Source organism: Oncorhynchus mykiss, chromosome 8, assembly GCF_013265735.2.
Source record: "Oncorhynchus mykiss isolate Arlee chromosome 8, USDA_OmykA_1.1, whole genome shotgun sequence".
Classification (NCBI taxonomy): domain Eukaryota; kingdom Metazoa; phylum Chordata; class Actinopteri; order Salmoniformes; family Salmonidae; genus Oncorhynchus; species Oncorhynchus mykiss.
In genome coordinates this window covers 24,361,407-24,384,888 of record NC_048572.1, presented here as the reverse complement: position 1 = coordinate 24,384,888, position 23,482 = coordinate 24,361,407, and the positions used below count along the sequence as shown (strand labels likewise).

At 42.8% G+C, this 23,482-nt stretch overlaps 1 protein-coding gene across 9 annotated transcripts in view; it reads left to right on the top strand.

The window, feature by feature from the left end:
- Positions 1 to 23,482, top strand: part of ncoa1 (nuclear receptor coactivator 1) — a 99,996-nt gene that overhangs the window by 13,049 nt on the left and 63,465 nt on the right. Inside the window, exon 1 of one of the 9 annotated variants that reach the window (XM_021612062.2) lies at positions 9,826 to 10,166. The exons of the other annotated variants lie outside the window; for them this stretch is intronic. The gene's annotated coding sequence lies outside the window, so the exon portion shown is untranslated. Of the gene's footprint in view, positions 1 to 9,825; positions 10,167 to 23,482 lie in introns of those variants that run through there. 9 annotated transcript variants of the gene reach the window in all.

Below are 23,482 nucleotides of genomic sequence, written 5' to 3'. Positions count from 1 at the left end.
CAGCTGCGGGATCGTTTGCACCTTTATGAACAGAGTGCCCCATGGTGGTGGTGGGGTTATGGTATGGGCAGGCATAAGGTACCTACAACGAACACAATTACATTTTATCGATGGCAATTTGAATGCACAGAGATACCGTGATGAGATCCTGAGGCCCATTGTCGTGCCATTCATCCACCGCCATCACGTCATGTTTCGGCATGATAATGCACTAGAGGTCGACCGATTTTTATGATTTTTCAACGTCGATACTGATTATTGGAGGACCAAAAAAGACGATATTTTATTTATTTATTTGTAATAATGGCAATTACAACAATACTGAATTAACAATTTTATTTTAATGTAATATAATACATAAATAAAAATATTTTATCTCAAATAAATAATGAAACATGTTCAATTTGGTTTAAATAATGCAAAAACAGTGTTGGAGAAGAAAGTAAAAGTGCAATATGTGCCATGTAAAAAAGCTAACGTTTAAGTTCCTTGCTCAGAACATGAAAGCTGGTGGTTCCTTTTAACATGAGTCATCAATATTCCCAGTGAAGACGTTTTAGGTTGTTGTTATTATAGGAACTATAGGACTATTTCTCTCTATACCATTTGTATTTCATATACATTTGACTATTGGATGGTCTTATAGGCACTTTAGTATTGCCAGCCTAATCTCGGGAGTTGATAGGCTTGAAGTCATAAACAGTGCTGTGCTTCAAGCTTTGCGAAGAGCTGCTGGCAAACACAGGAACGTGTTGTTTGAATGAATGCTTACGAGTCTGCTGCTGCCTTCCACCGTTCTGTCAGACTGCTCTATCAAATCATAGGCTTAATTATAATATAATAACACGCAGAAATACGAGCCTTTTTAAATATGGTCAAATCCGGAAACTATTATCTCGAAAACAAAAAGTTTATTCTTTCAATGAAATACGAAACCGTATTTTATTTATTTTATCTAGCGGGTGGCATCCATAAGTCTAAATACTCCTGTTACATTGCACAACCTTCAACGTTATGACATAGTTATGTAAAATTCTGGCAAATTTATTACGGTCTTTGTTAGGAAGAAATGGTCTTCACACAGTTCGCAACGAGCCAGGCGGCCCAAACTGCTGCATATACCCATATAGACTGCTTGCACAGAACGCAAGAGAAGTGACACAATTTCCCTAGTTAATATTGCCTGCTAACATGATTTTTTTTTTAAACTAAATATGCAGGTTTTAAAAAATTTGACTTGTGTAATTATTTTAAGACAGTGCTTTTTTCACGAATGTGCTTGTTAAATCATCACCCGTTTGGTGAAGTTGGCTGTGATTCGATGATAAATTAACAGGCACCACATTGATTATTTGCATTGCAGGACAAGCTAGATAAACTAGTAATATCGTCAACCATGTGTAGTTAACTTGTGATTATGTTAAGATTGATTGTTTTTTATAAGATAAGTTTAATGCTAGCTAGCAACTTACCTTGGCTCCTTGCTGCACTCCCATAACAGGTGATCAGCTTGCCACGCAGTCTCTTTGTGGAGTGCAATATAATTGGCCGTAATCGGCATCCAAAAATGCCGATTACCAATTGTTATGAAAACTTGAAATCGGCCCTAATTAATCGTACATACCAATTAATCGGTCGACCTCTATAATGCACTGCCCCATGTCGCAAGGATCTGTACACAATTCCTGGATGCTGAAAATGTTCCTAGTTCTTCCATGGCCTGCATACTCACCAGACATGTCACCCATTGAGCTTGTTTGGGATGCTCTGGATTGACATGTACAACAGTGTGTTCCAGTTCCCTGCGATATCCAGCAGCTTCTCACAGCCATTGAAGAGGAGTGGGACAACATTCCACAGGCTGATCAACTCTTTGCGATGGAGATGTCACGCTGCATGAGGCAGATGGTCACACCAGATACTGGCTGGTTTTCTGATCCACACCCCTACCCTTTGAATAAGTTATGTGACCAAACAGATGAATATCTGTATTCCCAGTCATGTTAAATCCATAATGAATTTATTTCAATGGACTGATTTCCTTATATGAACTGTTGCATGATGCGTTTCATGTTATTGTTCAGTGTATAAACACAAGGAATAAATACACAATGAGCAATGATAGCTTGGATATATACACGAGGTACCAGGTGCAGGGGTACGAGTAAATTGAGGTAGATATGTACATATAGGTATGGGTAAAGTGACTAGGCAACAGGATAGATAATAGACAGTAGCAGCAGCGTGTGTGTGTGTTGGAGTGTCAATATGTGTGGGTAGAATCCAGTTTGTGTGCATAGTCAAAAAAAGTTTGTGATAAAAGGGTCAATGCAGATAGTTCCGGTAGCTATTTGGTGAACTATTTAGCAGTCTTATGGCTTGGAAGCTGTTCAGGAGCTTTTTGGTCCCAGACTTAGCACTCCGGTACCGTTTGCTGTGCGGTAGCAGAGAGAACAGTCTATGACTTGGGTGGCTGGAGTCTTTGACAATTCTTAGGTCCTTCCTCTGACACCACCTGGTATAGAGGTTCTGGAAGGCAGGGAGGTTGACCCCAGTGATGCACCTAGGGCTGTTGCGGTGACCGTATTACTGCCACATTGGCAGTCATGAGTCATGTAAATTTCCATGTGACTGTTGAGTCACGGTAATTTCTTATGCACTCTGGACATGCGTTGGTAGTAGCCAACTTGCTAATGACCATTAGATCCTAATGGCCTGGTATTCAGGGCTCTATTGTCTCAGGGCTCTATTGTTCCTTCATCAGGTCCTAATGGCCTGGTACTCAGGGCTTTATTGTCCAACAGGTCCTAATGGCCTGGTACTCAGGGTTCTATTGTCCCTCTATCAGTTCCTAATGGCCTGGTACTCAGGGCTTTATTGTCCCCCCCATCAGGTCCTAATGGCCTGCTACTCAGGGCTCATCTATTGTCCCTCAACCACCCTGACAGCAATGCAAATGCAATCGTAAATCACGCTTTTAAAACTCACCTCACTGTGACTGATCAATTTGAAGAAAGAAGTTCAGCAACAGGTTGAAACAGTGTAAAGCATGGTTGTTGTGGTTTCAAAGCACCCATACACATATTTGAGTTTATGCATAGGCTTATGAGCCCAAGCCCAGAAAAACAACCCTGAATTAAAATTGTGATTGTGCCATTATACAATACATAGCCTGCCGCATATTACGCTTGGCAGAAAAACATCAAACTAAAACTAATTTAAGATGTCTTTGGTACATAATTGGTCTTAGCCTATACTCCAAAATTAAACAAGCTAGAGTAATCGTCTTTGAGTGTGGACTGTATTATGCATAATGGACTTGGTTACCTTATGCGACACTCCAAAATATATATCCATGAATCTGGGAGAGAATGTATAGCCCCTAGGCGATGCTGTTGGTTTATTGATAGCCTACAATTAGTGAATTTGTATTTGATTTTGAATAGGGATTAAAAAAAATATTTTCATAATTAATTTGCTGACACATTAGCTATATGGAATATCTCACCACCATGCGTTTCCATCTCCTCTCTCTCCTTCAGTCCTTTAACGATCACACAGATGGGCTGTTAACCGTTTAGTGAAACATGTTTTGGTTATGAAAACATGTTACTATCAATGTTCCCCAACGGATTTCACTTGTTTTTCTAAATTTAGCACTGGGTAGCTGCAGGAACAAGGTTGGAGGGCCAATGACATACAGAGTTTGGGCGTAATATCACCTGTCAGGGAGCGAGAGCATGCTCCTCATACAGTGGTTGATGTGTGGAGTGGAGTAAGTGCTCAGCTGCTCATATCAAGCACATGTTCCAGTATAAAACCGAAAGTGTGTGTTCGCTATCCGAGTGCATACAGATGACATGTGTTTTTTTCTCCTTCCCCTGTTCCTGCCCATTTGATAATGGGCCATTCTAAATCTAAACAAATGTTTACATATTAGTAAAGACGAGATTCAATTGAGAATAATCACTTGATGAGAGAACAGCTGTGCAGCCTGAGACAAGGAATCATCAGTAGCCTATTGTCACACCATACAGCCCATATATGTTTTGATTTCTCAGACATTCTAAGGTTTGTATCATTCACAACTAAAGTTGCCAAATAACTCTAAATCTAGCATATTGGACCTGTTTCAAATGATCACTTTTACGCTCAACATAGCCACTTCATATGTGCACTCGTTCTGTAATGGGAAAGATATCCTTTCTAATTCATTCAGGTAAGTTCAATGATATTTTTCTTACTGTAAAATCATATAAAATAATGACACTGTACTTATAAGCATATCTTGTCAGCTAAATTAACAAGTCTAGAGCCTATATAGCAGGGAGCATAGCCAGATAACATCGGTCTACAGTAGGCCAACTCATACTGTTCTCCTGAAATACTTTTTCTTCATTACATAATGATTCTTTAGACCTGCCTAAAATAATGGGTTTATTGTGATGGTGTATATTAAATTATTTATTAGCCATTTTTAAATGTAGATGTTCCAAAGGTTCACATCAGTGGCTTGTATGTGTGGAGGCCTGGAGATGCTAAACGAATTTATGTTAATTAACGGTCAATTACTGTGAGACCGGCAGTCTTTAGCATGACAATAACCGGCTGACAAAATGTCATGACTGCCACAGCCCTAACTGGGCCCTACGCACTACCCTCTGTAGCACCTTGCGGCTGGATGCTGAGCAGTTGCCATACCAAGCGGTGATGCAGCCAGTCAAGATGCTCTCAATGGTGCAGCTGTAGAACTTTGAGGATCTAAATGCCAATGACAAATGTTTTCAGCCTCCTGAGGGGGAAGATGCGTTGTCTTGCCCTCTTCCCGACTGTGTTGGTGTGTTTGGACCATGATAGGTCCCTAGCGATGTGGACACCGAGGAACTTGAAGCTCTCGACCCGCTGAACTACAGCCCCAGTCGATGTGAATGGGGGCATGTGCGGTCCTCCATTTCCTGTAGTCCACGATAAGCTCCTTTGTCTTGCCCACGTTGAGGGAGGGGTTGTTGTCCTTGCACAACACTGCTAGGTCTCTGCAGCATATATCTATCTATATGCTGCTGCCTGCCACATGTAATCACATTTACTGTAGCAAGGCATCACCAACCCATGATATACTGATAGGAGTCATATGCTCCATAACATACTCTGGCACTGGGAAACCAAACCAGCATTGTGACATTTGTTTCCGTTTGGAGAATACTGCTTCTTTTATTTATTTTTATTGAACCTTTTTGACAGGGAGTCAATGCTGAGACCAAGGTCTCTCTTCCAGATGAGCCCTGTATAGCGCCACAATAAACATCAAAATACAATAAACACATTAAACTACACATTCATATGCACATTCAAATATACATTTATTATACACAACAATACATTAAAAGCAAAACACAATCATAAAAAAAAGACCCATTCTTCAGTAAAAAGGTGCCCTAACAGCTGTCTGAAATGCCCTAGACTGAGGCACCGATTCCTCCCGAAAGGGATTATACATGGAGTTTGAACTGCATAGTTCATTCTCAACAGAAGATTCATCAAAACTGGTATAAAAAAAAAAACCACACTGACTTACCCCCCCCCCCCCCCCCCCCCCCCTCTCTCTCCCCCTCACCTGTCTGTGCTTAAAGATTAGCTGTGTTTCGGTAGTTAACAGCTCCTCAGTTGTTGCCATGGGAACGTGAAATCTGACCCAGCCTGCTCTTATCTACTGTATTGCACTACGCAATGAAATCGACTGAATCATTTACAGTATGTCGTTGCATGACTGAATCATTTACAGTATGTCGTTGCATGACTGAATCATTTGTACAAATGTACATTTCAATTGATTTCATGATATTGTATATTTCCTTTGGCAAAGGTTTAGTATTTTTCCTTTAGAATAACACCAAGTCAAGTTTCATCATAAGACACTTACATTAACAGTGATTATGTAACATAAGTGCGGTCTTGTTATTTCTTTGGGTTTCCTTTATACCGTAAATTTTGAAGATCCACTTTTTGTATAGCAAACACAGTCCTGTTAGAAAACTGGTTCATCATGAAGTAACCCACTGGGCACACATGTCCGTTCAATGTCCAGTTTGGTTTTACATTTGGTTGAGTTGTCAACTAATGTGAATTCAACATGAAATGAACACCATAATGTCACCATGTCATTGGATTTATTATAGGTTAAGAGAAAGACTTCCCTTCCTCTGATGACTTCAAATGAGTCAGGGTCCCAACTTAGGCTACTGTTGAGGGTTAAAATAGCATAATACCCAAGGTGCAAAACATTTTCACTTAGGTTCCCCAAAAGGCTAGGGCTGGCTCTGACACACGTGCCACTGAGGCCCCTCATGATGTGTTCATATCTTTTGTGGCCCCCACCCCCCATTAAAGTTGCCCATCCCTGAACTGAAGAGTACTATCTACATACTCATGGCTATTCATGGCTATATGATTAGCCATTCCCATTTTAAGATGACTCAATGAATCAATACCATTTTCTTTCAAGACGTTGCAGGGTGGATGGGTTGCTTAGAAAAGTGGCTGAATTAACGGCCAGCGTGTCTTCACTACCTCACCATAAGATGGGTCTGTCTCTTTCTGCGTTTAATGGGTCTTCAATCTAATTTTAAGAGAGCCAATTAGTTCAGCCCAAATGATTGGTGTTTTCTCTGAGGGCTATAGCACTAATGAAAGTGTGAGATGTCGCACACACACACAAACACAACGTGGTGCACATACACAAACACACTTACACACTGCCACCATTTGCATCTCGGGCCTGTGACTTCTCACCCCCGTCCTGCTGCTCTGCTCTGTGTGCGTGAAGTCCAAAACTGCTCTGAGTCTCACAACACAGCAGAATGATCTACTCTAATCACCTAGGCGGGTCACACTCACAGCTCACCAGGTGTCTGACAAGGATCTGAGCGTTGTATTGATGAGCTACTTTCTTATCTGCTCCTCAGTCTCATCATTAAGCTAAGCCTGAATTCCAGTATTGGGAGTCAGTGGGACTGAGCAATGCTGCTTGTATACCTGGCTTGTTATCATGCAGAGTGAGTGTGGGTGTAGATGCAGGATATGTGCCACTGATGTACTTGTTCTGTACTGCAGGGATCCTGTGATGTAAAAAGCCATACCTTTAGACCAGGGCTGTCAAAGTTTAGAAATAGCCGCACCCTATTCCTTTCCTCAACCTGGCACAGTCAGAGCTCTACCATATTTTAGCCATACTAGCTGTTGCCATAACAATGGTCATAACTGTTGCCTAAAGTGTATGTAAAGCCAAAATGGCAGTTTTAAGTGGTGCCATAAGTGTCCATTCATGCCATGACCATTGCCTTAGCCCAAACCCATGCCCACGCCACAGCAACAACAGTTCCCATAGTCATTATCAGTGCCATTATCCATAAGCTTTAGCCAAGCATAATGTGTTGCATCATCCCCGGCCATAAGCTTCAGCCAACCAGAACTGTAGCCATAACTGGCTGTGTCCCCTAGACATTCTGGCAGGCAGGCTGCTGAAGTATCCTATGCTAGGCTGGGCCTGGCCCCTAGGAGCATGAGGAGAGGACTACTGCTGTACTGTAGCAGTATTGAGGAGCTCTGACTTCACCTGGCCATTTCCTCCTCTGGGTAAACATCCTAAATCGGGGTGTAAACGGGGGGGAGCAATACTTTGAGGGGCACGGAGGGTAGGGGGCCAGTCTTGACTCCCTGTCCCCCGGGCTGTCTCCATCCCCGCCTCAGGTGCTAGGCCTGTCTTGCAGGTAGGGGCCATCACATAGGCCTAGCTGTCACCTGTCTGACACCTCACCTAGCTGTAGCCCGCAGGGAATGCTTTACGATCCACTGCTACGTTCATACACACGCGTACGTGTTGCTACACAGAGCAACATGGCACTATATCCATGACTCATTATTATTTGTATTCCTTATTTTACCAAGTGAGTTGGCTGAGAATGAATTCCCATTTACAACAACAACCTGGGGAAAGTTATTTAAAAAAAAAAAAAAAAAAAGTAATGACACAGCCTACAAAATGTATAAGCAAGCAAAAAACAAACAATATTTTTTTTATTTATTTTTTTTAAACATAGAATTATAAGAATCATTCTTCCTTAAAAAGGTGCTCACACAGCTGAACTGCCTCCGAGGCACCAGTTTCTCCAATTTCAGCCAACTCTGTAGACCGTCCCACAAGCAAGGTGCAAAATAGCTAAAGGCAGATTTACCTAACTCTGTTGAGATCAAAGGGACCTCCAGAGTTAGCCTGAGACGGTGTCTGATATCTTGTATTTCTGTAGGTTAACAGAGAAGTACGGTGGTAGTTTATGCAAAGGACTCTATAAACAAAAAAACGTGCAATGCATAGATCTACGATACTTCCAAGAGGATCAGCCTACTTCCCGATGCAGTGATGTGTGCTGAAACTATCGCCTGTGATAAAGTGTAATGCAGTATGATAAACTGCTCCAGTGGCAGCTGCATTCTTATAGACGATATTGCCATAGTCTACGTCCGGAATGAATGTCGACTGAATTATTTGTTTTCTGCTATTTAATGAAAGGGATGACCGATTCCTATAAATAAAGCACATTTTTATTTCTTAAGTAACTCATCAACATGCTTTTTGAGGGAAAGCCTATCATCTATCCAGATGCCTAGACATTTATAAGCGGAGACACGATCTATGAGGTTACCATCCAATGTATGCATAAATCATCAGATAAACGTTTACGTGATTTGGAAAATAACATATGCTTGCATTAAGTAGGAGATTGCGGTACGCCAGGCATTGAGTAATTATTTAAGTATGAGAGCGAGAGAGAGAGCGGGTGAGAATATTAGTGGTGTGGAGAATTGACTTCTCCTAATTTTAAATCAGGAACTAGGATGTCTCAGAGTGGGGTCTGAAGAAGGGCAGGTCTGTGAGTGTGAGCAGGTACTGTGTGTGTGACAGCCAAGCAGGCTGATTAATGAGGGGGACTAGCTGAAGAATGAGGGCCTGTTAGAGGGAGACATGAGACCTGGGGGTCTGTTGGGTGGTGAAGGGCTCTGGCCCAATCCGGCCTTTCAGACAGAAACAAACGCAAGAGACCGGGGTGCAGCTCTAGCGACGATGAGGAGGATCAGGTTGGTAACGTGACACCCCGGGGGAAGTGGGTCTTTCTATGGAGACGTGGCCAAATGAGGCATGAAGCATACACAGAATTGTTGAAATTCTGTGTGTTTACTGATGTTATTTTTAAAGTGACATGATTTGTGTTTCTGTCTTACAGTGCTGACCCACATTTTGAGGTCCCTTAAAAAATTCACACAACGTATGTGGATGGTCCTTAATTCTACAACTGCCTCCGTTTTGATTACTGCTGTAATTTGAAACAATTTGTTTGCAAGCCATTCAGGATACAGTGGAGTGTAGATAAAGCGGTGCTTTGAGTCATACATACAGGCCCAGCTAGGCCTGTGTTACTGCATTCAGGCAAACCGTATACATTCTCCTGCTGTGTCCTATATTTCAGGGAGGAGGGACTCGGCAACAGTGACTGAGCAGCTTCTCATGGAGCAAACCATTTCAGCCAGGGTGAGTGGGAGGGGGGAGTCCTGTGTGCAGTAAAGCATGGGGGATAAGTCCGTTCCTAAAGCGTGCGCGGTTAAGCTCCCCAAGGCTCCTCCACGAGGGGTCTCTCCTTGTGAACTGTCTTCTCGCTTCCGCAGAGTCTCCCTCACTCCATTCACAGTGCTTGGGGACTGAGTTCATAACCACCTCCCCCTCTTTTTCGCTCCGTGGTGGGCTGTCCTTCTCTCTTATTGCCATACATCGCTGTTCTGTCTGTGAGGGAGGTGATTAGAGTACCCTGGTGTGAGCGAACGAGCGAGGCCTGGAAAGCTCAGTTAAAGAGAGGAGACATGGAGATAGCAGCCAGCCTGTGGAATGGAGAGCTTGTGGCGGTGTTCTGCCTCTCCCAAAACCCATGCTGTTGGACGAGTTAGTGCTCTGGCCGTGGACTGCAGCTTCTTCTTTTGCTCTCAGCCCACTCCTTGAGGCTGCTGCCTGGCACCTGCTTGTTCCTCCTCTGACTGACTGACTGCTGGGCTCCTCTACGTCACACACACATACACATATAGGCCAACGCTAGGCCGAGCTTAGCTGAGCTGGGCTTCAGGTGCGTGGATCTCTTACTGGATTACTCCTATTTTCTCTTCTCTCACTTTCTCTCTTTACTTTTGGCTTGAGCTAGTTGTTTACATTTTAGGCTACAGTGTATGTATGTGGTCTGTTGTTTTTGTGTGTGTGTTTTCTGAATAATGAGTGGGGGGGTGGGGCAAAGGGCCTCTTGATATTTGTGTTTCGGAATGAGTGACTAGGTAGCTACATGTTTTGCAGAGTGTCGTTGGAGGTGTGTGTTTTAGTTTTTCTCAGCCAGCATTGAGCTTTAGGTGAGGAGAGAGGGATTTGTGAGACTTGCAAAGGTTACTCCTGTGTGTGTGTGTGTGTGTGTGTGTGTGTGTGTGTCTCTAAACCTATCTTGGATTTAGCTTCTTTTTTTCCCCACTCCACAGCATGATGAGTTTTTGCTCAGCTCTAGCCTGACCATGTGGTTTCAGGGGCCGTCACATGGGCTGCATTTTTGTCATGTAATTCAGATGTCTAAATGTTATTCAGTTAGCTCATACTAGCCTATGTATTACATACTTATGACTCATCCACCTAATAGATGGGCTAGTTGTTTAGCAACAAAACCGATGTGTGCAAAACAGACTGGTCGGCATAGATTATTGACATGTAAACTATATTTTGTCTCCAATGTTTATTGAAAACAAATACATTTGCCCAACTGAGCACTTGTCTCTTATACATTGTTAGTTGTTGGTTAGCTACTTTAGTGAATCTTAGCCATATTAGCATTGATGTGAAATCAGTCAAAACACCTCAAAACAAGACATGGTATCAAGAACAAGATGAAACTAGCTGAAACAAGTCACTTATGTTTGTTGTCATTATTGGTAGCTATCTGGCCATCCAGAATCACAACAACTCAGTCTTCTGCCCCATTGAAGCATGCACATCGTTTTTCGTGACGTTCAGCTAACCTATCTATTATAGTGCTATGTATTATTGTACTGGACTATATCTTTGGGCAACATTGTGATGCGTTGTGCAGACCTCACTACCCTCTGGAGAGCCTTACGGTCCTTTGTTTTGTTGATGTTGAGTGAGAGGTTGTTTTTCCTGTCACCGCACTCCGAGGGCCCTCACCTCCTCCCTGTAGGCCGTCTCGTCGTTTTTGGTAATCAAGCCTACCACTGTAGTGTCGTCTGCAAACTTGATGATTTGAGTTGGAGGCGTGCCTGGCCACGCACTCGTGGGTGAACAGGGAGTACAGGAGAGGGCTCAGAACACACCCTTGTGGGGCCCCAGTGTTGAGGATCAGCGGGGTGGAGATGTTGTTACCTACCCTCACCACCTGGGGGGCGGCCCGTCAGGAAGTCCAGTACCCAGTATGGTCCTTGACTAGTCTCTCAAAGCACTTCATGATGACCGAAGTGAGTGCTGCGGGGCGGTAGTCATTTAGCTGTTACCTTATCTTTCTTGGGAACAGGAACAATGGTGGCCCTCTTGAAGCATGTGGGAACAGCAGACTTGGATAAAGATTGATTGAATATGTCCGTAAACACACCAGCCAGCTGGTCTGCGCATGTTCTGAGAACGCGGCTGGGGATGCCATCTGGGCCTGCAGCCTTGCGAGGGTTAACACGTTTAAATGTTTTACTCATGCCGGCTGCAGTGAAGGAGAGCCCGCAGGTTTTGGTAGCGGGCCGTGTCAGTGGCACTGTATTGTCCTCAAAGTGAGCAAAGAAGCTGTTTAGTCTGTCTGGAAGCAAGACATCCTGGTCCACGATGGGGCTGGTTTTCTTTTTGTAATCCGTGATTGACTGTAGACCCTGCCACATACCTCTTGTGTCTGAGCCGTTGAATTGCAACTCTACTTTGTCTCTATACTGACGCTTGGCTTGTTTGATTGGCTTGAGGATGGAATAGCTACACTGTTTGTATTCGGTCATGTTTCCAGTCACCTTGCCCTGATTAAAAGCAGTGGTTCGCACTTTCAGTTTCGCGCGAATGCTGCTAACAATCCAGTTCCTGGTTGGGGAATGTTTTAATAGTTGCAGTGGGTACGACATCGCCAATGCACTTGCTAATGAACTCGCTCACCGAATCAGCGTATTCGTCAATGTTGTTGTTTGACGCAATGCGGAACATATCCCAATCCACGTCATCAAAGCATCCTTGAAGCGTGGAATCAGATTGGTCGGACCAGCGTTGAACAGACCTTAGAGCTTCCTGTTTTAGTTTCTGTCTATAGGATGTAAGCAACAAAATGGAGTCGTGGTCAGCTTTTCCGAAAGGAAAGGCTGGACATGTCTTCTTAGGAAAAATAATAAATAGTACACAGAGCCTGCATACCAGTACAACATTATTTTAATTTACTCACGTGAAGAACAAGGCTTTATGTAGCCATTCAAAAGCAGCCTAGCCTTGTGTTTGTGAGAGAAAAACGCATATATGCGAGCTTAGTGGTTTGTGACGAGTGCCATCATGCCCTATGTTGTGTGACTGAGAGAGCACTTCAGCTGTGGCCGTATGGGCAGACCAATACACAGACAGGAAGGGCTGTTTTGGGGTTGTGACTAGATGGTATACAGCTATGGACAGGACAGAAGTCATTCTCTCGTTGTTATGGCAACAGAACTTGCTAGCTAAGTTAGTTAGCTAGCTAGAGTCCCTAGGCGATGACCACAAATATACTTTTAACTAACTGGTTTCCCCATTCATATGTGATGACAGCTACTTTAGTGTTTATATGGATGTCCGGTGACATGTCACTTTGCTAACATTTCTGCCCTCTAAACACGACGACAAGGCAAGCCAGTGCGAATGACCAGTGCACCGTTGTGCTTCCCAACGTGAGGTGCTTCCCACTAGGAAGCTGTATCACGGTGTCACCGGCATTATCAGGATTTTATTTCATGTAGCCTACACGAGAAATAACTAATATTTGTAACCATCTCAATGTCACCGTGATAGTCTACTAATGGGGAGAGCATGAACAGCAACAACACCGGGACACAGTGTCCCACACTCTCACTTGCCAAGCACTATTGTTTCGCACCGGCTTTGGAAGTAGCTAGTAGCCACTATCAGGGAGTCGGTCACAGTAAGCACGCATACAATGCATACAAGCAACAGTACACTCATCAAGTACTTTCAGAAAAAATAAACAATCGTCCGTTTTATTTACTGAAACTGTAAAAAAAAATATTTGTAAAAAATTGTGTGTAAAACTAACCATTTTAATCCGACTCTGGCTTCATAACCTCAGTCAAAACCTTTGTGGTAAATTTGTCCGTAGCTGTATACCATCTATCTCAACCTCGTTTTGGCGAAGTGGCTCCGCTCAGCCACAATTTTCATGCACATCACCTCTTCCTTTAAAGTGTTGTGGTGACAAAGTGGCAATAGAGCAGTGTAATTTGCCCATTGTCACCAGGCCAGGGGATAACCTAGTGACTGAGTGAGTTCACCGCGTGTGTGTTTTCTGGGCTCGCTTACAGGAAGTAGGGCTCACAGGCATGCACAAGCGTTGCACAATTTCGAAAACTATATTATTCAATTATTGCACAACACTGCTCGCGCACCAACGAGCGTCTGCGTTGCCAAGGGCTTAAATAGAAGTCAGTTCTATTTCTGACGCAGATCGCGCTGCAAGTCCTGCCTCTCCCATCTCCTCATTGGTTTATAGAAGCAGGTACCCACGCTCCATCTCCTCATTGGTTATACCCATGTGGGTGACTGAAAGACGAACAAGGTTGGTGGTGGTAATGCACCTAATTTATGAAAGTTGCCAATCGCAATATAAAGTTAAGAGAAGAAAAGGCCTAGGAGGAGAGATGACTAGAAACAATTCGGTGTACCATTTTGTGTGTGGATTAATTGCCGGAGTAGAGGACCTTTTGTGCATTTCAGGTAAAATAACAACTTAATGTTTATATCCCAGGATAAATTAGCAAGCAACAGAAGCTAGCTAAATAGGACAAATTAGCTAGCCAGCTAGCTAGCTATATTGCCATAAAGGTTTAATAATGCTTTTCGACCTGTCCCCAAATTAATGTAATTGGTTTAAAGTTTATTTTAATATTTTACCCTGCATGTCGGCCCCGCTCTGCTCTGTTGCCAGTGAATTAAGGATTCAGAAATCAGCGAAGCGTGGACAAATTCATTGTTTTATTGAAAGTGTATTGGCTAAATGAGCTATTTTTGTTAAGTACTATCGGTTTTGAGTCAGTAAATATGCACTTTTTCACCAAAATATGTGTGATTATTTTATATACAGTACCAGTCAAAAGTTTGGACACACCTACTCATTCCACGGTTTTACTTTATTTTTTACTATTTTCTACATTGTAGAATAATAGTGAAGACATCAAACTATGAAATAACACATATGGAATCATGTAGTAACCAAAACCGTGTTAAACAAATCTAAATATATTTTGTATGAGGTTCTTCAAAGTAGCCACCCTTGATAACAACTTTGCACACGCTTAGCATTCTCTCAACCAGCTTCGTGAGGCAGTCATCTGGAATGCATTTCAATTAACAGATGTGCCTTGTTAACTTAATTTGTGGAATTTCTTAATTTCGAAATACATTTCTGCCAATCAGTTGTGTTGTGACAAGGTAGGGGTGGTATACAGAAGATTGCCCTATTTTGTAAAATACCAAGTCCATATTATGGCAAGAACAGCTCACATAAGCAAAGAAAAATGACTATCCATCATTACCTTAAGACATGATAAAACTGTCTCATGAGGACCGCCACAGGAAAGGAAGACCCAGAGTTGCCTCTGCTGCAGAGGATGAGTTCATTAGAGTTAGCAGCCTCAGAAATTGCAGCCCAAATAAATGCTTCAGAGTTCAAGTCATAGACACTTCTCAACATCAACTGTTCAGAGGAGACAGCGTGTGTGAACAGCTAATCAATTGTCTACACAGACTATTTGCATTGCCCCCCTCCTCTTTTATGCTGCTGCTACTCTCTGTTTATTATCTATGCATAGTCACTTTAACTCTACCTACATGTACATATTACCTCAATTACCCCGACTAATCGGTGCCCCCGCACATTGACTTTGTACCGGTACCCCCTGTATATAGCCTCACTATTGTTATTTTACTGCTACTCTAATTATTTTGTTACTTTTATTTCTTATTTTTTCTTAACCATTTCTTAACCAATTTAAGAAAATTAAGTGTTAAGGGCTTGTAAGTAAATATTTCACTGTAAGTTCTGATTATTCCTGTTATATTCAACAAATAACATTTGATTTGAATCAGGCCTTCATGCAAAGAAACCACTAGTCAAGGACACAAATAAGAAAAAGACACTTCCTTGGGCCAAGAAACACAAGCAATGGACGTTAGACCGGTCCTTTGGTCTGATGAGTCCAAATTTGAGATTTTTGGTTCCAACGCGCCGTCTTTGTGAGACGCAGAGTTGGTGAACTGATAATCTCCGCATGTGTGGTTCCCACCGTGAAGCATGAGGAGGTGTGGGGGCGCTTTGCTGGTGACACTGTCTGTGATTTATTTAGAATTTAAGGCACACTTAACCAGCATGGCTACCACAGCATTCTGCAATACGCCATCCCATCTGATTTGGGCTTAGTGGGACTATGACCCAATATACCTCCTGGCTGTGTAAGGGCCATTTGACCAAGAAGGAGAGTGATGGAGTGCTGCATCAGATGGCCTCCACAATCAACCGGCCTCAACCCAAGCAGCCAACAAGTGCTCAGCATATGTGGGAACTCCATCAAGACTGTTGGAATAGCATTCCAGGTGAAGCTGGTTGAGAAAATACCAAGTGTGCAAAGCTGTCATGAAGACAAGGGGTGGCTACTAAAATACATTTTGATTTCTTTAACACTTTTTTTGGTTACTACATGATTCCAGAGTGTGTGTTATATGTGTTATTTCATAGTTTTGACGTCTTTACTATTATTCTACAATGTAGATAATAGTAAAAAATTAAGAAAAACCCTTGCATGAGTATGTGTGTCCAAATTCTTGACTGGTAACATAATTATTTAATGTATCCGACTGCCACAGCAGCGGAGATTGGTAACAACTGCGCATGTGCTCTTGGAGGAATCCCTATTTAGGAACGGCACGTCACACTCTTATTTTTTCAGCAGTGACGTGAAGACAGCGGTAAACATTCATTATACAAAGCAAACAACAACCTACACATTTGTCTGTTGACAGTGGTGTCATCTAACTATATTCATTTTGAGCCGAGTATTCGTACGAAGAATTTAGGCAAATGGAGCTTCAGATGGTCACTGCTGCTCTAGCTGCTGCAGCAGCTGGGCCACAGCCACAACCCATCCCCAGGATCAACACAGACTGGTGGCGCAGTTGTGGCAATTGCGCTCCAGTGCCGACAGATGAGGGAAGTTTTTGCTGCAGAGAATTCTAATACATGACTACACAGAAATGGAGGAACGTAATGATGATGAGAAACAGTTTGTTTTCTTTTGCGACCATGCGGATTTTGCATCCCACACAAACTCTGGGGTACTTGAAACATTTTCCGTCACTCAGAAAAGGAATTGGAGACACAAACCTGATTTTATGAAAGAAAGCGAGCAGAATGCGATAACATTTTCAATTTTATTATATTCTGCAATGTAAGGTAAAAGTATTGTCTCTCCAACCCCCTTTCTCATAAATACATAAGGCAGATATGCTAACCTGTAGAGATCCTAGGCCTATATGTCTACATGATATGATGCACTGGCAATAACACAAGAACGCTGGGAACTTCAAGGATCAGGTTGAATACCTCCTTTGTCACTGAAGCATTTGCTACACGCAGCTTCAGGAGTATTTACACTACCGGTCAAAACTTTTAGAACACCTACTCATTCAAGGGTTTTTCTTTATTTTTACTATTTTCTACATTGTAGAATACTAGTGAAGACCTCGAAACTATGAAATAACACATGGAATCATGTAGTAAGCAAAAAAAAGAGTTAAACAAATCAAAATATATTTGAGTTTCTTAAAATAACTACCCTTTGCCTTGATGACAGCTTTGCACACTGTTGGCATTCTCTCAACCAACTTCACCTGGAATGCTTTTCCAACAGTCTTGAATTTCCCACATATGCTGAGCACTTGTTGGCTGTTTATCCTTCACTCTGCGGTCCGACTCATCCCAAACTATCTCAATTGGGTTGAGGTCGGGTGATTGTGGAGGCCAGGTCATCTGATGCAGCACTCCATCACTCTCCTTGGTCAAATGGCTCTTACACAGCCTGGAGGCGTGTTTGGTCATTGTCCCGTTGAAAAACAAATGATAGTCCCACTAAGCGCAAATCCGATGGGATGGTGTATTCCTGCAGAATGCTGTGGTAGCCATGCTGGTTAAGTGTGCCTTGAATTCTAAATAAATCACAGACAGTGTCACGAGCAATGCACCATCACACCACCACCACCTCCATGCTTCACGGTGGGAAATACACATGCGGAGATCATCTGTTCACCCACACCGTGTCGCTCATAAACACGGCGGTTGGATCCAAAAATCTCAAATTTGGAGTCATCAGACCAAAGGACAGATTTCCACCGGTCTAATGTCCATTGCTCGTGTTTCTTGGCCCAAGCAAGTCACTTCTTATTGGTGTCCTTTAGTAGTGGTTTCTTTGCAGAAATTTGACCATGGCCTGGTTCATGCAGTCTCCTCTGAACAGTTGATGTTGAGATGTATCTGTTACTTGAACTCAGTGAAGCATTTATTTGAGCTGCAATGTCTGAGGATGGTAACTGTAATGAACTGTAATCCTCTGCAGCAGAGTTAACTCTGGGTCTTCTTTTACTGTGGTCCTCATGAGAGCCAGTTTCATCATAGTGCTTGATGTTTTTTTCGACTGCACTTGAAGAAACTTTCAAAGTTCTTGAAATTTTCCGTATTGAATGACATTCATGTCTTAAAGTAATAAAGGATTGTTGTTTCCAAAGGTGGGACCAAGTCATTGTTTTACAAGTCACAAGTAAGTCTCAAGTCTTAGCACTCAAGTCCCAAGTCAAGACAGGCAAGTCCGAGTCAAGACCGTCAAGTATCAAGTCAAGTCTCAAGTCCTAATCTTTGAGTTTCGAGTCCTAAACAAGTCATAATGTGCTCTTCACCAAATGTAATACCATTTCATATTTTTAACAAGAGTAAGTTAGTATATTACATTTATGCAAATCATGAATGCTAATAAAATATCTATACATTTTTTACTTTCCAAATAAACGTTATATTTCCATGGAAATACATGGGTAGCCATGAGAAAGACCCCCCCCCCCCCCCACCCCAATAGTGATCGACTATCGAGTATTGCTATGTGGCGCAATCGGGCGATGTATGCTTGTACACAATCGCCCAACCTTAACATACACACACACACACAGACACTCACTCTGGGTGGTTACATTAGGCTAACGTATGTCAATGGTTTTAGGAATAGCAGTAACACCAGGCAGGATTTAGGCTACCAACTGCCTAGCCAGTTGTAGCTCAATCTTGGGTGCAATGATCACGTTCCCGCACTGACTGACTGTGTGGAGGCTCATTGATTTAACGTTACGTTAGCCTACACTAGTAAAGTAATAAAATATATAGCGGTCGGCTTCAAATGTCGAACAAAGTTGGAAATTGTTGCGCCTCTGTCTGTAATTTTCTTCAAGTTTTGCAAGTTGCAGTCTGTTTTTTGTTGATACAGCATAGTCTTTATCTGAAAAGAACATTTTTGGGCATCATCTTTCCAAGGGCTCCATCTGAATTCACCCACCAACGTTCCTGTGGAATGCTACATTTTCTCAGCTGGCACAATTTGATTGGCTGCTGTCCGATTCAAACTCTAATCCGTTAAATGAAGAGTTGATGCGGTGCACACGTTTTTTTTAATAGCAACATTTTCTAATATTTGGGCTTGAGGAGGGTATCAAGTCAGGTCAAGTCATAAGGCTCAAGTCCAAGTCAAGTCACGAGTCATTGGTTTTAAAGTCAGTCGAGTTGCAAGTCAGTATACAGTGCCTTGCGAAAGTATTCGGCCCCCTTGAACTTTGCGACCTTTTGCCACATTTCAGGCTTCAAACATAAAGATATAAAACTGTATTTTTTTGTGAAGAATCAACAACAAGTGGGACACAATCATGAAGTGGAACGACATTTATTGGATATTTCAAACTTTTTTAACAAATCAAAAACTGAAAAATTGGGCGTGCAAAATTATTCAGCCCCTTTACTTTCAGTGCAGCAAACTCTCTCCAGAAGTTCAGTGAGGATCTCTGAATGATCCAATGTTGACCTAAATGACTAATGATGATAAATACAATCCACCTGTGGTTAGAGCGTTGGACTAGTAACTGGAAGGTTGCTAGTTCAAACCCCTGAGCTGACAAGGTACAAATCTGTCGTTCTGCCCCTGAACAGGCAGTTAACCCACTGTTCCTAGGCAGTCATTGAAAATAAGAATTTGTTCTTAACTGACTTGCCTAGTTAAATAAAGGTAAAATAAATAAAACTCTAAACCAATAGTTAATAGGTAATTTGGCCGAACACTTTCAATAAAACATCAAATTTGTCCACACTGAATTATGAATTCACTGGCAACGGAGCAGAGCGAGGCCTGCATCCAGCAACGTCATGAGTCCAGTGACCAGTTTTTTTTGCAGCTGTTTCAGTACAACACTACAGGGAGGGAGAGGGCAAACCTAGTTTTAATGTATGGAATCACTTGGGAGTTTCTGGATTTTGGATACTTTTATCCTTTAAGTGTGATTTACATTTTTTTTTATGATAAATGACTAGCTAGCCAGCAAGATAACGTTAGCTAAATTGCACCTTAGTATCAGATTATCAGGATTTCACAAATATATAGGCCCACATTATATAGGCCAACAAAGTCCGAACTGTCTGGATCTCACGTTTATGTTTTTATCTAAACATAATCCCCCATTAATACCATTTCGTAGGTTGCTTAGCTATGTGTTTGTGTGTTCATGCGTCCCAAGTCCAGTCTACATGGTTGCTCTCCATTGTGAAAATAATATGTTGTTGTAGCCTGTGTGGCTGTTTACATACAGAACAGTATATTTGCCTCGGCCCTCGCCTGTATTTGCCTGTTTTCAGTTCAGTCGGTGAGTTCAATATGGGATTGTGTTTGAGAGAGCTAGGACTGTCAGTCTTCCTTTAGTAGAGACCCTGACCCTCTACCTCAAGCTGGCAATAGTTCACTTATCATTAATCAAAGAGAACATACATGGTTCTGGTGTTAAACAGAGTAAACCTATTAAAAGGTGTAGAAATGGATTCACAACAGCAATGTGTGGTTTTGTTTGTGGTGAGATGAATAAGCAATTCAAGCATTGTACCAGAACACTGTTAGTCAAGCAGTACTGAATACGGTTCATTTTATGGCAGGCTGTTGTTAATAATTGGCTCATTTGGATATATTTGGCTGTTTTCAATGCATAACACTTAGTTGTTCCTTTTCAGGTTTAGAAGAAGTGACTGCTAAATGCAAACTCCCAATCATATAAGCTGGTTGCATAGCTAGCATACAGAGATCGGTGGTGGTAGTCAGTTGTTTTTTGCTGGGGGGCAACGAGGAGATTCGGGATCCCCCCCCCCACACACACGTTTCCATGGCATTTCCATTGTTTGGATCGAATTCCATTGAACTCTACCGCATCTGTAGGTGAGCGAGACCAAGCCATAAGGCCTAGCCTTGTGCAGTGCAAAGGTGTTGCTGACTGTCGTCCTTCAAGGACCAGCCTGAGCAACTCACCCACATTCCAGACCCGGACAGCAGCTATCACAGTCCCAGATAACTAGCCATGCTAGAGGGGACAGGAGCAAAGCTGAGCCTGAACAGAACGTTGCCCCAAACCACAGATCTAGAATCAGAGAGAGGGAATGGTTTATTTTAAATTCAATAAGGTGACATTACATAGTATTAATGGCAGCTAATGCAGAATTATTTGGCACAATTTACACTAGTCATAAATACACAATAGAGCTGGAATGGCTGAACCTGGCATGAAAGTGACATACATCACAGTTGATTCATGATTTGCCTCATGGGTGTTAGTCCTGGGGGATTTGTTTTCATAGTGATAATCATTATTTGTTTGTAGATCAGTTCATTGACTGGCACTACCATTTATTATTTACCTTGGCTGAGAGAGCATGCTGCTAGTGGACTCAGTGAGTTGGATGCATGCAGGCACCGAAGCAGTACTGTTGGTAGGAACACAGAATAGAGATACAGTACTGTAGGTAAGAACACTTCACAGGGATACAGTACTGTTGGTAAGAACACTTCACAGGGATACAGTACTGTAGGTAAGAACACTTCACAGGTATACAGTACTGTAGGTGAGAACACTTCACAGGGACACAGTACTGTAGGTAAGAACACTTCACAGGGATACAGTACTGTAGGTAAGAACACTTCACAGGGATACAGTACTGTAGGTAAGAACACTTCACAGGGATACAGTACTGTAGGTAAGAACACTTCACAGGGATACAGTACTGTAGGTAAGAACACTTCACAGGGATACAGTACTGTAGGTAAGAACACTTCACAGGGATACAGTACTGTAGGTAAGAACACTTCACAGGGATACAGTACTGTAGGTAAGAACACTTCACAGGGATACAGTACTGTAGGTAAGAACACTTCACAGGGATACAGTACTGTAGGTAAGAACACTTCACAGGGATACAGTACTGTAGGTAAGAACACTTCACAGGGATACAGTACAGTAGGTAAGAACACTTCACAGGGATACAGTACTGTAGGCAGGAACACTTCACAGGGATACAGTACTGTAGGCAGGAACACAGAATAGAGATACAGTACTGTAGGTAAGAACACTTCACAGGGATACAGTACTGTAGGTAAGAACACTTCACAGGGATACAGTACTGTAGGTAAGAACACTTCACAGGGATACAGTACTGTAGGTAAGAACACTTCACAGGGATACAGTACTGTAGGTAAGAACACTTCACAGGGATACAGTACTGTAGGTAAGAACACTTCACAGGGATACAGTACAGTAGGTAAGAACACTTCACAGGGATACAGTACTGTAGGCAGGAACACTTCACAGGGATACAGTACTGTAGGCAGGAACACAGAATAGAGATACAGTACTGTAGGTAAGAACACTTCACAGGGATACAGTACTGTAGGCAGGAACACTTCACAGGGATACAGTACTGTAGGTAAGAACACTTCACAGGGATACAGTACTGTTGGTAGGAACACTTCACAGGGATACAGTACTGTAGGCAGGAACACTTCACAGGGATACAGTACTGTAGGCAGGAACACTTCACAGGGATACAGTACTGTAGGCAAGAACACTTCACAGGGATACAGTACTGTTGGTAGGACACTTCACAGGGATACAGCACTGTAGGTAAGAACACAGAGATGTGTTCAAACCTCTGCGCTGTGACTAGTTAAATGAAGGTTACATTTAAAAACAATGAGCTACAGCGGACTGGGCTGACCCTAAATACAGCTGCCTGCACATCAAATGAGCTGCAGCGGACTGGGCTGACCCTAAATACAGCTGCCTGTACATCAAATGAGCTGCAGCGGACTGGGCTGACCCTAAATACAGCTGCCCGCACATCAAATGAGCTGCAGTGGACTGGGCTGACCCTAAATACAGCTGCCTGCACATCAAATGAGCTGCAGCGGACTGGGCTGACCCTAAATACAGCTGCCCGCACATCAAATGAGCTGCAGTGGACTGGGCTGACCCTAAATACAGCTGCCTGTACATCAAATGAGCTGCAGCGGACTGGGCTGACCCTAAATACAGCTGCCTGTACATCAAATGAGCTGCAGCGGACTGGGCTGACCCTAAATACAGCTGCCTGCACATCAAATGAGCTGCAGTGGACTGGGCTGACCCTAAATACAGCTGCCTGTACATCAAATGAGCTGCAGTGGACTGGGCTGACCCTAAATACAGCTGCCTGTACATCAAATGAGCTGCAGTGGACTGGGCTGACCCTAAATACAGCTGCCTGCACATCAAATGAGCTACAGCGGACTGGGCTGACCCTAAATACAGCTGCCTGCACATCAAATGAGCTGCAGCGGACTGGGCTGACCCTAAATACAGCTGCCTGTACATCAAATGAGCTGCAGTGGACTGGGCTGACCCTAAATACAGCTGCCTGCACATCAAATGAGCTGCAGCGGACTGGGCTGACCCTAAATACAGCTGCCTGTACATCAAATGAGCTGCAGCGGACTGGGCTGACCCTAAATACAGCTGCCTGCACATCAAATGAGCTGCAGCGGACTGGGCTGACCCTAAATACAGCTGCCTGTACAT